Source organism: Aquarana catesbeiana, linkage group LG02, assembly GCF_042186555.1.
Source record: "Aquarana catesbeiana isolate 2022-GZ linkage group LG02, ASM4218655v1, whole genome shotgun sequence".
NCBI classification, from domain to species: domain Eukaryota; kingdom Metazoa; phylum Chordata; class Amphibia; order Anura; family Ranidae; genus Aquarana; species Aquarana catesbeiana.
This window is the reverse complement of record NC_133325.1, coordinates 617,822,243-617,837,236: the sequence shown is the minus strand read 5'-3', so window position 1 is coordinate 617,837,236 and position 14,994 is coordinate 617,822,243.

Sequence of the window (14,994 nt, the reverse complement as noted above, 5' to 3'; positions counted from 1 at the left end):
ACCTGCCTAAAATTTCTCAAACTGACTTATCCTACCTGAACCAACCCTTTACAACAGAAGAAATAGAAACCTCTATTAACCCCTTCCCGACCGGCGCACACCGATGTACGTCGGCAGAATGGCACAGCTGGGCAAATGGGCATACCTGTAAGTCCCATTTGAATTCCTCGCCGTGCCATTGCGTGCGCGCCACCACCCGGGAGCTCCGTGAGTCGGGTCATGGGTCCCGTGGACTCGATCGCCGTGGGGATACCCACGATCGCCTCATGGAGAGGACGAACAGGGAGATGCTGATGTAAACAAGCATCTCCCCGTTCTGTCTAGTGACAGTCTCACTGATCTCTGCTTCCTGTCATCGGGAGCAGAGATCAGTGACATGCCACAGCTAGCCTGTCCCCCCTACAGTTAGAAATCACTCCCTAGTACTGACTTAACCCCTCCCCGCCCCCTAGTGGTTAACCCCTTCACTGCCAGTGTCATTTACACAGGAATCAGTGCATTTTTATAGCACTGATTGCTGTATAAATGACAATGGTCCCAAAAAGTGTAAAAAATGTCCAATGTGTCTGCCATAATGTTGCAGTCACAATAAAAATTACTGATCGCCGCCATTACTAGTACAAAAACAAATTATTAATAAAAATGGCATAAAACTATCCCCTATTTTGTAAACGCTATAACTTTTGCGTAAACCAATCAATCGCTTATTGAGATTTTTTTTTTACCAAAAATATGTAAAAGAATACATATCGGCCTAAACTGAGGAAAAAAATGTTTTTTTAATTTTTTTTTGGGGATATTTATTATAGTAAAAAGTAAAAGATAATGCGTTTTTTTCAAAATTGTCGCAATTTTTTTGTTTATAGTGCAAAAAATAAAAACCGCAGAGGTGATCAAATACCACCAAAAGAAAGTTATATTTGTGGAAAAAAAGGACGTCAATTTTGTTTGGGAGCCATGTCGCACGACCGCGCAATTGTCAGTTAAAGCGATGCAGTGGCGAATCGCAAAAAAACGCTCTGGTCAGGAAGGGGGTAAATTCTTCTGGGGCTGAAGTGGTTAAAAACCTCCCCCGCAACAAAGCCCTGGGACCTGATGGATATTCTTCTGAATATTACCAATTATTTAGCCCCATCCTATCACTGCACTTATACCGAGTCTTTGAAGCAGCTACGACCACGGCAAAATTTCCCTCGGAAATGCTTACAGCCACAATAATTACTCTTCCCAAACCAGGCAAAGAACCTAACTTACCGCAAAATTTTAGACCAATATCTTTATTAAACGTAGATATGAAACTACATACCAAATTGATAGCAAATAGACTAACAACCTTGTTACCTAAACTGATAAAATTATGATCAAGTGGGCTTTGTGTTGGGCCGTCAGACCACGGATGCCACCAGGAGAATGCTGAATCTCCTGCACTTGGTTGAAAAAAAAGGGAGCCTTCTCTGCGTCTCATGTTAGACGCAGAGAAGGCTTTTGACAGAGTGCACTGGGGGTACCTGGGCAAAGTACTGGAGAAAATCGGAATGACTGGCCCAATACAAAGAGCAATATTAGCACTGTATTCCTCACCATCAGCATTTGTTTTCACAGAAGGAATGTTTTCTAAAACATTCCAAATCACGAATGGGACCAGACAGGGGTGCCCCCTGTCCCCTATTATTTTTACCCTACTTATGGAGCCCTTAGCGGAGAAAATAGCTGTCTTAGACCAACTCAAAAATTGGTTCACCAACCCAACCATAAAACCCTTGTGTCAAATAGAACTAGCATGGTTAAACATTAAATATCCACTATTACTTATGGCTTCCAATCTAGCTAAAAATGGTGAAATATCAAACCACCCCATTATACAAGCAACAGTTCAGGCCTGGTCTGAACTTAGGTTAAAAGGGAACGAATTCTACCCGACAACTAACATCCCCATCCCTCTAGAATCACTCCAGTGGATACTCCCCAACATACGGCTCCACAAATGGTTAGAAAACAACATCCTAAATTTAGCAGATATCACTATAGGAGATACACTGCTGCCTTTCACAACCATACAACAGAAATTCAGCATTTCGAACTCAGAATTCTTGACTTATACCCAGATATCTTCCTACTATCAAAAGATGAAGTACACTCATATCTCGATTATAGAAAAAGTATGGACTTATACCCAGTCATGTAACCCCAAACTGAAGGGCATAACACTAATTTTCAACTCACTGAAATCAAAAGACGCATTCACTAAGCACAAACCCTTAGTGAATTGGGAAAAATAACTTGGTAAAGAATTCTCAGATCTCCAGTGGAAAAATGCAATCGAATGTAATCACAAATTTTCTAGATGCTCAAATTATTAAGAATTAACCCAAAAACGTATGTTGAGGTGGTATTTTATGCCATCCATAATGGCTAAATTATCAAAGGAGAACTCAAACCTGTGCTGGAGTGTATGTGCACAGGTGGGGACCCTGGTACACATGCTGTGGTCATGTCCTAATCTCCAAAGTTTCTGGCTTAAAATGTACAACTTATTATCAAAGATAATAGGAAGCCAGGTGAAACCAAGCATAGAACAAGCCATCCTCAGTATCAATATGAATCAATACCAAACCACGTTTAGATCTATAGCTACACATATCTTACTGGCAGCTCATTCAGCAATAGTATAATGATGGAAATCTATTGATATCCCTAACTTAAGGGACGTCACAGCCAAAATAGACACAATAGCTGAAAATGGACGGATATTAGCATAAAGAGATGGCAACTCACTCAAGTTTGAAACTAACTGGTCCCCATGGAAAACCTTTTCTTCTTCTTTTCACACCCCAGCTACCTAAGTAGTAATTAAAGCTTTCCTGAAATTCATTCTTTTTTTTATCTTTAAGGTGATTCTAACGACATGTATTCACTATATGCTGTTACTTTTCAAAGTAAATGACCACATATAGAGTTACAAATACGACAACAGGGAGGGGGTTTCCCTCTGAGGGCACAGCTAGGTCCCACAGGGGTGCCCAGGAGGGAGAGTCCTCTCTGTTAATATATTCGTTATTGTAACATTTAGAAGTATCCAAAAAAAGTTGATTAATAAAGAAAAATGGAACAATTATTATATTATATAGATTGCTGTAGTTTAATATGCATATTATACTTGACAGCAATATTGAATATGTTACTGTTTGTAAAACTTTTTTTTTTTTTTTTTCAAAAAGATTTTATTGAAATTTTACAAGATAACAAGTAATGGTTAGCAAGAAAAGGCGCAAAAAGGCTGGGCATTCCTATGTTCCCATTATGTAGATGGCAAGAGGTAATTATGACTAATAAAGTCCATAAAAAGTCTATGTGGGCAAACAGACTCAGTTAAAAATTCAAAGTCCACACAGATGGCTGCCTTCCTGGAAGAGCTGAACCTAAGCCCCAAAAATCTGCAGAAAAAACACAAGGAGAGGAGGCGCCTCTAAGTGCAGTATTTAAAACCAGATTTAATAAAAAAAACTCTGTGCAGAACACTCACATTTAGTAGAATAACATAAAGCGTGTAATACAGTTAAAATCCAGGGAGAGGGGGGTCCGTCAGATCCATCACAACAACGCTGGGTCCTGCTGTGCGTACGGCTATGCTTGAACACCGCTGAAGCCGGCCGCGGTGACGAAATTCCAAAGCGAGGCCTGGGACGCTGATGGAAGGCAGGCGCGGAGCTGTGACGTCACTGAAATGCGACGCGTTTCATGAGCGTATGGGCTACGATGTCACGGTAGCCGCGCTTCTTCATCAAAGCTACAGATGGATCGAGGAAATGGTTTAAGAAGAGGATGGGGGTGGGGATTGGAGAGAGAAGGGGAGGAAGGAAGAGCGAATTGACAAGAAATGGGGGAGGGGGGGGAAGAGGACGGAAAATGATGGCCATATATCTGATTTATCCAAATAAAAATAAAAAGGTGCATATCAATAATTGCATATGTACACATGCATATATAAGAGAATATATATAAATAGAATAAAGGTAGATATAAGGATAAGAATAAAATTAAATTAAAAATAAAAATAAAAATAAATAAAAATAATAAAAATAAAAATAAAAATAATAATAATAATAATAATATAATAATAATAATAATAATAATAATAATAATAATAATAATAATAATAATAATAATAATAAAATGAAAATAAAAATAAAAATAAAATAAAAATAAAAAATAATAATAATAAAAATAAAAAAAAAATAAAAAAATAAAAATAAAAATGAAAATAAAAATAAAAATGAAAGTAAAAAATAATAATAGTAAAAATAAAAAAGGGGGGCAAAAACAGAGGGGAAATAAATGGGATGCGTCAGAGTAATTTTGGGAATGGTTATAGGAGAAACACACAATCAGAAAATGATAATAATAATAAATAATAATAAGGATAAATAAAATTAAATAAGAGTGTTATTATATCATGAAATAATAATTTGGAAAAGTGATATATGATATATGTGAGGGGGGTGAATGATTTCTCAAGGTCATAAGAAACTGCTGATTAACCCAAAGAGAATTGGAGATTAGTCATTAATTGGAATTTAAAATCAAAATCACATATGTGTGATAAATAGAATGAGATGTTAAACATTACTGTAGTAATTAAAATTAAAATTAAAGTTATTAATACATCTATATACATATACACATATGTGCATATATATGCACAGGTATGTATTTAGTCAAGTGCATGCGCACGCATAGGGAACCCACTACCAAGTGGCCCCCATACATGCGCCGCTCATAACAATAACGACATTAAAGAAGAGGGGCCTATTCCTGTAAAGAGAGCCCATGTATATAGAAATGTACATGGGTTCTATATAATTCATTTTAAGAAAAAACAAAAACAAAAACAAAAACAAAGAACCCATCTGACCTTTAGAGGTCAGTGTATGGTTATCATTAAGACAGCTCACTCATTTGGTTGTTTATGGTAAACAGATATAAAATAGATATATTGAGGTATGTATATTGTGTTTATAGAATAGTTGCAATCTCAATGCTTTCATTGATTCCTCCCGGCGAGAGTACATCTAAGGTATAGATCCAAAAAGTCTCACGTGCACAGAGCCTTTTGAATCTTTCAGCCGCTGGGAGAGACCTCGGGATCTGTTCAATAACCCACACTTTCAGGCCCTCAGTAGAACCTTGGTGGGCTAAGGCAAAATGTCTTGGAACACTATGAGGATCTGTTCCACCTTCTATGAGCCTTCTATGTTCCCCAAATCTTCGTCTCAGGGCTCTAATTGTCCGGCCTACGTACATTAGGCCACACGGACACCTTAGGCCATAAATGACGAAATCGGACGAACAATTGTAAAATTCTTTTAGCACAAAGGTCTTGCCTTTAGTGGTGAAGAATTTTTGTCCATGCTGAACGAAATTGCAGGTTTTGCATAAGGCCTTACGGCACTGGTACATGCCTACTAGGGGGATCAATGTAGGTACAGACGATACTGTTGAGGTGGGTTTAAACTTGCTGGGTGCAATCTTATTTTTAAGATTGGGAGCCCTGCGATAGATAACCTTGGGGCGAGTTGGAAGTGATGTTTTTAAGTGGGGGTCTTGGTGTAATATCCCCCAATGTTTTTCCAGAATCTTCTCCATACCTTTATATTTATTGTGAAAGGTGGTTATAAACTTGCTAGACCCATCATAAGTAGATGGATTAGTTTTGGGTTTTGATGGTTTACCTTGCAGGTAATAACTAAAAGCATCTTCCACCAGGGGTTCGGGATATTTTTTGTCATAGAACTTTCTCTTAAGAGTTTCACTTAGTTCGACATAATCTGAATCCTTAGTGCAGTTCTGCTGAAGCCGGCAGAACTGTCCTTTTGGAATATTTGTGACCCATTTGGGAAGATGACAGCTGTTAAAGTGTAAATAAGAATTACCTGCTGTAGGCTTAGTATAGTTTTTAGAAGTAATAATGGAACCATCATGTCCTAATTCTAGGTCAAGAAAAGCAATAGTAGCCGGGTCAGTAGCCAACGTAAATGACAGCCCATAAGGGTTGGTGTTACAATGTTGGACAAAGGAGTTAATCCGGTCAATATCCCCGTCCCAGATGATAATTAGGTCATCGATATATCTACCGAAGAATATAATATTGGCCGCAAAGGGGTTGTTTTTATAAATGAAGTTGTTTTCCCATAAGCCCATCGCCAGGTTAGCGTAAGATGGTGCAAAGTTTGCCCCCATTGCTGTACCCTGTATCTGTTGATAGTGCTCTCCATTAAAGGAAAAATAGTTATGCGTCAAGCAAAACCTTGCTGCTTGCACTACAAGCTCCGCTTGGCGCATATTGATCAAAGGATCTGCGGATAGAAAATGCTCCAGTGCCATCAGTCCGAAGTCGTGTGGAATGGAGGTATACAGTGAACATACGTCCAGTGAGAGCCAGATGTAGGTAGGCTCCCACTTGTATAAAGACAACATTTCCATAAGGTGAGTACCATCCCGAATATATGATTGTAACTGGGCAACTATGGGTTGTAAAAATTGGTCAATATATAAACTGAAACCCGTGGTGACACTATCCATGGCTGCCACGATAGGTCTGCCTGGGGGATCCTCTAAGCTTTTATGTATCTTAGGTAGGTGGTAAAAGTAGGGTACTTGGTAAAAAGTCTTTTGCAAAAAAGACTTCTCGGTTTTAGAGATAATACCTTTTTGCAGGGCAGTAGAAATCAGTTGGTCAGCTTCCATAGCATATTCGGTAGTAGGGTCCTTAGGAAGTTTGACGTATGTCTTGTTATCTGAAAGTAACCTGTATGATTCCTTGAGATAATCTGCTTTATTCTGTAGTACAATACCTCCTCCTTTATCAGCAGATTTTATTACCAAATCCTCTCTATGAATGATTTGATCAAGTGCTTTAATTTCTGAAGGGGATAAGTTGTTGGACTTGGAGGCCGAGGAGGATTTGCACAGTTTCTTTAAGTCTGAGAAGACAATTCTGTAGAATGCTTCTATATAAGGGCCCTTAGATTGTGTAGGAAAAAATATTGACTTAGGTTTTAATGAGGTATGAACAATTGGAGGGGATGTTGCAAGATGCTGGGTCAATATATGAAGCAATGTGTCATCACTATCAAATACGTCAGAATTATCAGCATCTGAAGAAAGTTCAGAGCTGAGTTCATGTGGTACTATAGTGGAACTGATCTGGGAATCGGGGTTACATAAGGTATTAGCTGATTTCTCAGATCGGATATGAAAATGCCTTTTCAGGGTAAGATTACGTACATAAGCATTTAAGTCTTTAAAAAGAACAAAAGGGTTTGGTTTATTAGTTGGTGCAAAATTGAGTCCTCGGCCAAGGAGGGATAGATCTGCATGGGATAGCGTATGTGAAGATAGGTTGAATATTTTTATAGTTTGGGGTATTTCAGCGTGTTTGTCCGATTTTCTCTTTTGTCCCCCTCTGCATCCTCTTCTGTGAGCTTTCTTTTTCGGGAGGTTTGTGCAAGAGGAGGACTGGGCACTAAAAAAGGAGCAATGGAAGATGGTGTGGTACTAGAGGAGGGTGCAGATGGGGGACCACAAGAGATTGGATTGTTCGGGGTAGGTAATGTCTTAATTTGGGAAGATTCTGATTTAGTGAAGGTAGATGAATTCACTAAGTTAGGGGTGGAAGAAGAAACAGTAGACGTGTTTGAAACCTCAATGGCAGCAACTGAAACACTGGAGCCAGAGGAAGTGGATGGAATCAGAGATTGTGGATTAAGGGGCCTATTATAGAATTGGTGTAGGGCACGGATGAGTTCATCCTTTTTATTATTATTATTATTATGTAGATGACGGGGCAATGGGTTGGAAACCTGTGGGTGACGACTATTCCACTGCTGTATGGTAGAAATTCTATAATTTGAAAAACGTATACTCATAAGAGAACAAAACCCAAAACTAAACCATCTACTTATGATGGGTCTAGCAAGTTTATAACCACCTTTCACAATAAATATAAAGGTATGGAGAAGATTCTGGAAAAACATTGGGGGATATTACACCAAGACCCCCACTTAAAAACATCACTTCCAACTCGCCCCAAGGTTATCTATCGCAGGGCTCCCAATCTTAAAAATAAGATTGCACCCAGCAAGTTTAAACCCACCTCAACAGTATCGTCTGTACCTACATTGATCCCCCTAGTAGGCATGTACCAGTGCCGTAAGGCCTTATGCAAAACCTGCAATTTCGTTCAGCGTGGACAAAAATTCTTCACCACTAAAGGCAAGACCTTTGTGCTAAAAGAATTTTACAATTGTTCGTCCGATTTCATCATTTATGGCCTAAGGTGTCCGTGTGGCCTAATGTACGTAGGCCGGACAATTAGAGCCCTGAGACGAAGATTTGGGGAACATAGAAGGCTCATAGAAGGTGGAACAGATCCTCATAGCGTTCCAAGACATTTTGCCTTAGCCCACCAAGGTTCTACTGAGGGCCTGAAAGTGTGGGTTATTGAACAGATCCCGAGGTCTCTCCCAGCGGCTGAAAGATTCAAAAGGCTCTGTGCACGTGATACTTTTTGGATCTATACCTTAGATGTACTCTCGCCGGGAGGAATCAATGAAAGCATTGAGATTGCAACTATTCTATAAACACAATATACATACCTCAATATATCTATTTTATATCTGTTTACCATCAACAACCAAATGAGTGAGCTGTCTTAATGATAACCATACACTGACCTCTAAAGGTCAGATGGGTTCTTTGTTTTTGTTTTTGTTTTTTCTTAAAATGAATTATATAGAACCCATGTACATTTCTATATACATGGGCTCTCTTTACAGGAATAGGCCCCTCTTCTTTAATGTCGTTATTGTTATGAGCGGCGCATGTATGGGGGCCACTTGGTAGTGGGTTCCCTATGCGTGCGCATGCACTTGACTAAATACATACCTGTGCATATATATGCACATATGTGTATATGTATATAGATGTATTAATAACTTTAATTTTAATTTTAATTACTACAGTAATGTTTAACATCTCATTCTATTTATCACACATATGTGATTTTGATTTTAAATTCCAATTAATGACTAATCTCCAATTCCCTTTGGGTTAATCAGCAGTTTCTTATGACCTTGAGAAATCATTCACCCCCCTCACATATATCATATATCACTTTTCCAAATTATTATTTCATGATATAATAACACTCTTATTTAATTTTATTTATCCTTATTATTATTTATTATTATTATCATTTTCTGATTGTGTGTTTCTCCTATAACCATTCCCAAAATTACTCTGACGCATCCCATTTATTTCCCCTCTGTTTTTGCCCCCCTTTTTTATTTTTACTATTATTATTTTTTACTTTCATTTTTATTTTTATTTTCATTTTTATTTTTATTTTTTTATTTTTTTTTATTTTTATTATTATTATTTTTTATTTTTATTTTATTTTTATTTTTATTTTCATTTTATTATTATTATTATTATTATTATTATTATTATTATTATTATTATTATTATTATTATTATTATTATTATTATTATATTATTATTATTATTATTATTTTTATTTTTATTTTTATTATTTTTATTTATTTTTATTTTTATTTTTAATTTAATTTTATTCTTATCCTTATATCTACCTTTATTTTATTTATATATATTCTCTTATATATGCATGTGTACATATGCAATTATTGATATGCACCTTTTTATTTTTATTTGGATAAATCAGATATATGGCCATCATTTTCCGTCCTCTTCCCCCCCTCCCCCATTTCTTGTCAATTCGCTCTTCCTTCCTCCCCTTCTCTCTCCAATCCCCGCCCCCATCCTCTTCTTAAACCATTCCCTCGATCCATCTGTAGCTTTGATGAAGGAGCGCGGCTACCGTGACATCGTAGCCCGTACGCTCATGAAACGCGTCGCATTCCAGTGACGTCACAGCTCCGCGCCTGCCTTCCATCAGCGTCCCAGGCCTCGCTTTGGAATTTCGTCACCGCGGCCGGCTTCAGCGGTGTTCAAGCATAGCCGTACGCACAGCAGGACCCAGCGTTGTTGTGATGGATCTGACGGACCCCCCTCTCCCTGGAATTTAACTGTATTACACGCTTTATGTTATTCTACTAAATGTGAGTGTTCTGCACAGAGTTTTTTTTTTATTAAATCTGGTTTTAAATACTGCACTTAGAGGCGCCTCCTCTCCTTGTGTTTTAACAAGTAATGGTTGACATACATTTCAGTGATTCGATTAACAGATGGGTATTAGGCATATAGATAATTGCAATAAGTGAAAGAAAAGGTAAAAAGAAGCAAGTAAGGACATTGAGTCTGACAAATATCAATGCAAATATCACCTCTTGGGACAAGAGGTATTAACTCACAGAAATCGGGTGGAGTATGTGGAGTGAGACCATACCGTCAGTGATAGATCCCATTTCCGAACACCCCTGACGGGACCTTCGCTGTGAACGGAATGGGGCACAGGGCAAGGCGAAGGGTATGTTAAAATGTGACGGTGTGGCCAAGTAAGGCCTGGGTTCCTGAAGTTTGATCATCCGAGGGGTAATAGGTACAGAGGGTGAGTCGTCTGTGTGGGGGGAGACCTTAACATTGGAAGAACTAAGGGTTAGGGTGAGCGGTAGGGAACGATATAGCAGGCTCTAGGGCTCATGGATATGTCAGAGCAATGTCACTCGTGAGGGGATAGGAAAGGAACAGGGGGGAGGGTGGCGGGTGTTTATTGAGAGAAGACACAGGGGAGCAAGTGGCGGAGAGTCTTCAGGGAGTAGGAGAAGATGATGGGGGCGGGGCCAGGTGCATTTGGGACTGTCTGTAATGTGTCCAGCATGCCCAAGTGGCCTGAAATTTGGTGGGTTTATCCTTAGCTTGGAAAATGAGTTGTTCCATATCCGCTATTCTGTCTACCCTGTGGATCCAATCATGCACTGTGGGGGGGGGGGTGTAGTTCCTCCACAGGGCAGGGATACATAAGTTTGCTGCATTAATCAGGTGTATAGTTAGGGATTTTTTGTATGAAATGGGGGACCCGGGGGTGTGGTGTAGGAGATAGCGGGCGGGAGAGAAGACCGGGGTGTATGTAGTAATTTGGGAGATTAGCCGGTAGATTTCCGACCAGAATGGTTGCATGAGAGTGCATTCCCACCAGATGTGGAGCAGGGTGCCTCGAGTGGTATTACACCTCCAGCAGGTCGGGGGGACTGAGGGATGAAAGTTGTGGACCTTGTCGGGAGTCCGATACCATTTTGAAAAAAGTTTATATCTGTTTTCCTGCATTGTGACGTTGATGGAGCCCTTGTGCATGAGGGTGTGCATGTGATCCTACTCCATGGGGGTGAGATCTATGGACAGGTCGTTTTCCCATTGTTGTATAATTTTGTCCTCCTTGACCTTGTGTTGTGAAAACATGAGGGAATAGATCAAGGAAATAAGGTGACCCTGGGTTTCTGTGGAGGTGCAGAGAAGTTTGAATGGTGTGAGATCCCTGTGCCAGAGGGAGGAGTGGCGAGGCGATTGAAGGAAATGTCTCAGTTGTAGATATTTGTAGAAGGTTATGTTGTGGTCAGGTAGTCTAGCAGATAGTGTTGGGTAAAGGAGGAAAGCCCCATTTTGAAAGAAGCTATGCTCTCTGGCTTGTGAGGTATGTGCCTCTAGGGATGGGTCTTTTAAGGTTAGTCCTGGGGGGAAGTCCAGGTTGTTGTCCAGTGGAGTCATAGGGCCTGGTGAGGGTGTGAGGGCTAGCGATTTGCATGCCCTTTTGAAAAGTGAGAGTGTGGCACCAATGAGAGGGTGTGAGGAGAATTCCCTGGGTACATTTGTGTGGTTTATCCATGGAGAATTAGCGATGGGGAGGCTTGCAAAGGAAGCTTCCAGGGCGATCCAATCTTTCGAGGGGTGGTGTATATGCCAATCCACCAGTCTGGTCAGGTGGCAAGCCCAATGATATTTTTGAAGATCTGGGAGACCCAGTCCCCCCAATTGTTTGGGAAGAACTAACCCATCCCAGCTAAGGCGTGGATGTTTGGAGGCCCACACAAAAGTCCTGCAGAGATGTTTATAGGAGGCAAAAAAAGATAGTGGCAACATAATCGGGATGGCTTGGAGGAGGTAGAGGAATCTGGGTAGAATATTCATTTTTAATATTGCGATCCTGCCCAGCCAAGAGAAAGAACCCAGATGCCATTTCTGTAGGTCACCTTGGATGGATCGGATCAGTGGTAAGAAATTTTTGGTGTAAAGGTCCCATAAGTTGGTCATAATTTTGATCCCTAGGTATGATATTTCGGATTTCTCCCACACAAACGGGAAGTTACTGCTACAAAGGTTTACCGTCTCACTTGGCAAGGTGATATTGAGGGCTTTGGATTTCTGGAAATTAATTTGGAGGTTGGATAAGGTTTTGAAAAGGGCAAAGTCAGCTAGAAGGTTGGGGATTGTTGTTATAGGGTCTGTAAGAAAGAGTAAGATGTCATCGGCGTAAGCCGCTAGTTTATACTGATTATGGTGGATACCAACGCCTCTAATGGCAGGATTATTTCTCAGTTTGCGGAGCAAGGGTTCCATGGTTAGTATGAATATTAGGGGTGATAAGGGGCAACCCTGATGGGTCCCATTGGATACAGAGAAGGCGTCCAACAGGCCTCCGTTGATCAGGAGCCTGGCTGTCGGGGATGCATATAGGGATAGAATAATTTGTAGCATGCGTGGTGGGAAGCCTGCTGCTTGCAATGTGGCTTCCATGTAGTCCCAGGCAACCTGGTCGAATGCCTTCTCTGCATCCATGGAGAGAAAGAATCCTTGTGTAGCTGTTTTGGTAAGCCAGTGATGAATGTTGAGGGCCTTTGTGGTGTTGTCTCTGGCCCCACGGCCAGGGATAAAACGAACCTGGTCAAGGGAGACCAGAGATGGAATGAAAGGGAGGATACAATAGGCCAATACTTTAGCGTAGAGTTTTAGGTCCACGTTTAGGAGCAATATGGGGTGATAGTTGGGGACTAGCGTGGGGTTTTTACCCTGTTGGGAATAAGTGTGATATGGGCTTCCAGTAGATCTTTATGAGCGACCGAGGCTGTTGTAAGGTTGTTGAGGGCTTTGGCTAAATGGGGGAGGAGGATATTCAGGAATGATTTGTAGTAGGCCGCCATGAGGCCATCCGGCCCTGGGCTTTTGCCTGTCTTCATCTGTTTTAAGGCAGTGAGGAGTTCGTCTGGTGACAGTGGAAGATCTAGCGTTTGCGAATCTTCCGGGGTGAGTGGTGTGGGGCCGAATTGTGCTAAAAAAAATCAGTAATTGTCGACAGGTGGTTAGCCGAAGCGTCTGTAGATTGGGCAGTCGGGAGGTTATACAGCTTAGTAAAATATTGAACAAATTGAGACAAAATGCCTTCGTTGGTGACCACTGCCTCTCCATTGGGGTTGGTAATTTTGTGGATGGTATGAGAGGCTTTTTTAGTTTGGAGAGCCCTTGCTAAAAGTTTACTGGCTTTATTACCAAATTCGTAATATAGTTTTTGTGACAGTGCAAATTTGCATTTAATCGTGGCAGTCAGAGCTTCTAAGAGTTCCTCCCTTGCTTGGGATAGTTCGGCCATTGAGGAGATGGCGAGTGAAGCCTTGTGTGTCTGTTCTAGCATGCAGATGCGAGCCGTTAGTTCCGCCATGCGGGCGGTTTTGAGTTTGTTCCGATGTGCAGCTATGGACATCAGTTCACCACGAATGACACACTTGTGTGCCGCCCACGTGACTTTGGGTGCAACGTCTTGCGCCGAGTTATCCTGAAAGAAGTTGGAGAGGCAAGTGGTCAGCCTTTGAACGTTCATCTCGTCAGTCAGTAGGGAACTGTCTAACCGCCAGATATGCGTCTTCTTGCTAGGCGAGGTCAGTTGTAAGGTCATGGAAAAGGGGTTGTGGTCCGAAAGTATGGCTGGGTCTATGGTGGCTTTGACGAGGCGTGTGAGGAGTGTTTGGGAGAGAAAGAAGTGATCTAATCTGGGATACTTATTGTGTGGTGTGGAGAAGAAAGTATAGTCTTGTTCTTTGGGATGTAATGTACGCCATGTGTCATAGAGAAGTAAGTTTGCTAAGCTATTGTTTGATCGACCTTAAGGCCCTGTAGGATAAGGAGGAGGTTCCATTTGACGTGTCAATAGAGGGGGTTAAGGGGACATTGAAGTCACCACCCACGATAAGGGTTCATGATTGGAAGCTGGAAAGTAGCTGGAGGGTGTTATGAAAAAAGGTGACTTGGCCTGAATTGGGGCATAAATATTGGCAATAGTGAGGGGTAACTGATTCAGGGAGCCTTTGATAAAGAGGAAACGGCCTAGCGGGTCTTTGTATGTCCGTAACCTGGAGGGGGCAGTTTTTAGAATGGATGATAGTAACACCTTTTGTTTTGGCCTCTGAATTGGAGGAGTGAAAGGCTGTGGGGAAGTAGTGGTTTTTTAGTTTGGGGAAGGAATCTGTCCGGAAATGGGTCTCTTGAATTTGTGCGATGTGTGTTTTGGCTTGTTGTAGGGAGTAGAGGAGCTTAGACCGTTTTCGGAACTGTTGAGGCCCCTAATATTAATAGAATGTAGATTGAGTGCCCGAAGCTGCTTCTGGCTTGCGTCCATAGGAAGGCAAGTGGTCTGTGGAACCGCCGTTGGTGAGGAAGGGGGAGGGTAAGGAGAGGATGGGGGGAGAGGGGTACAGTCCGGAAGGCGATAAGTAGAAGTGGTTCAGAGGCGCAAGTGTCCGGAGATAATCCGAAGAGGTGTGGAACTATGTGTCCACCAACCTCGGGGGTCAGTAATCGGTGTGGTACAGTTCGTGGGTGGGGGTAGAGTCCCTAAGAGGGAAACGACACCACGACCCAAATCCGTGTGGGGGTTGACCAATACTAGGGCAGAGAGGGACAGGTAAGGGTTAGGGTTTGGGAATAGAATGCGAGCTGCCGCCACAGAATAATTTGTAGTGGTAAAGGAGGAGG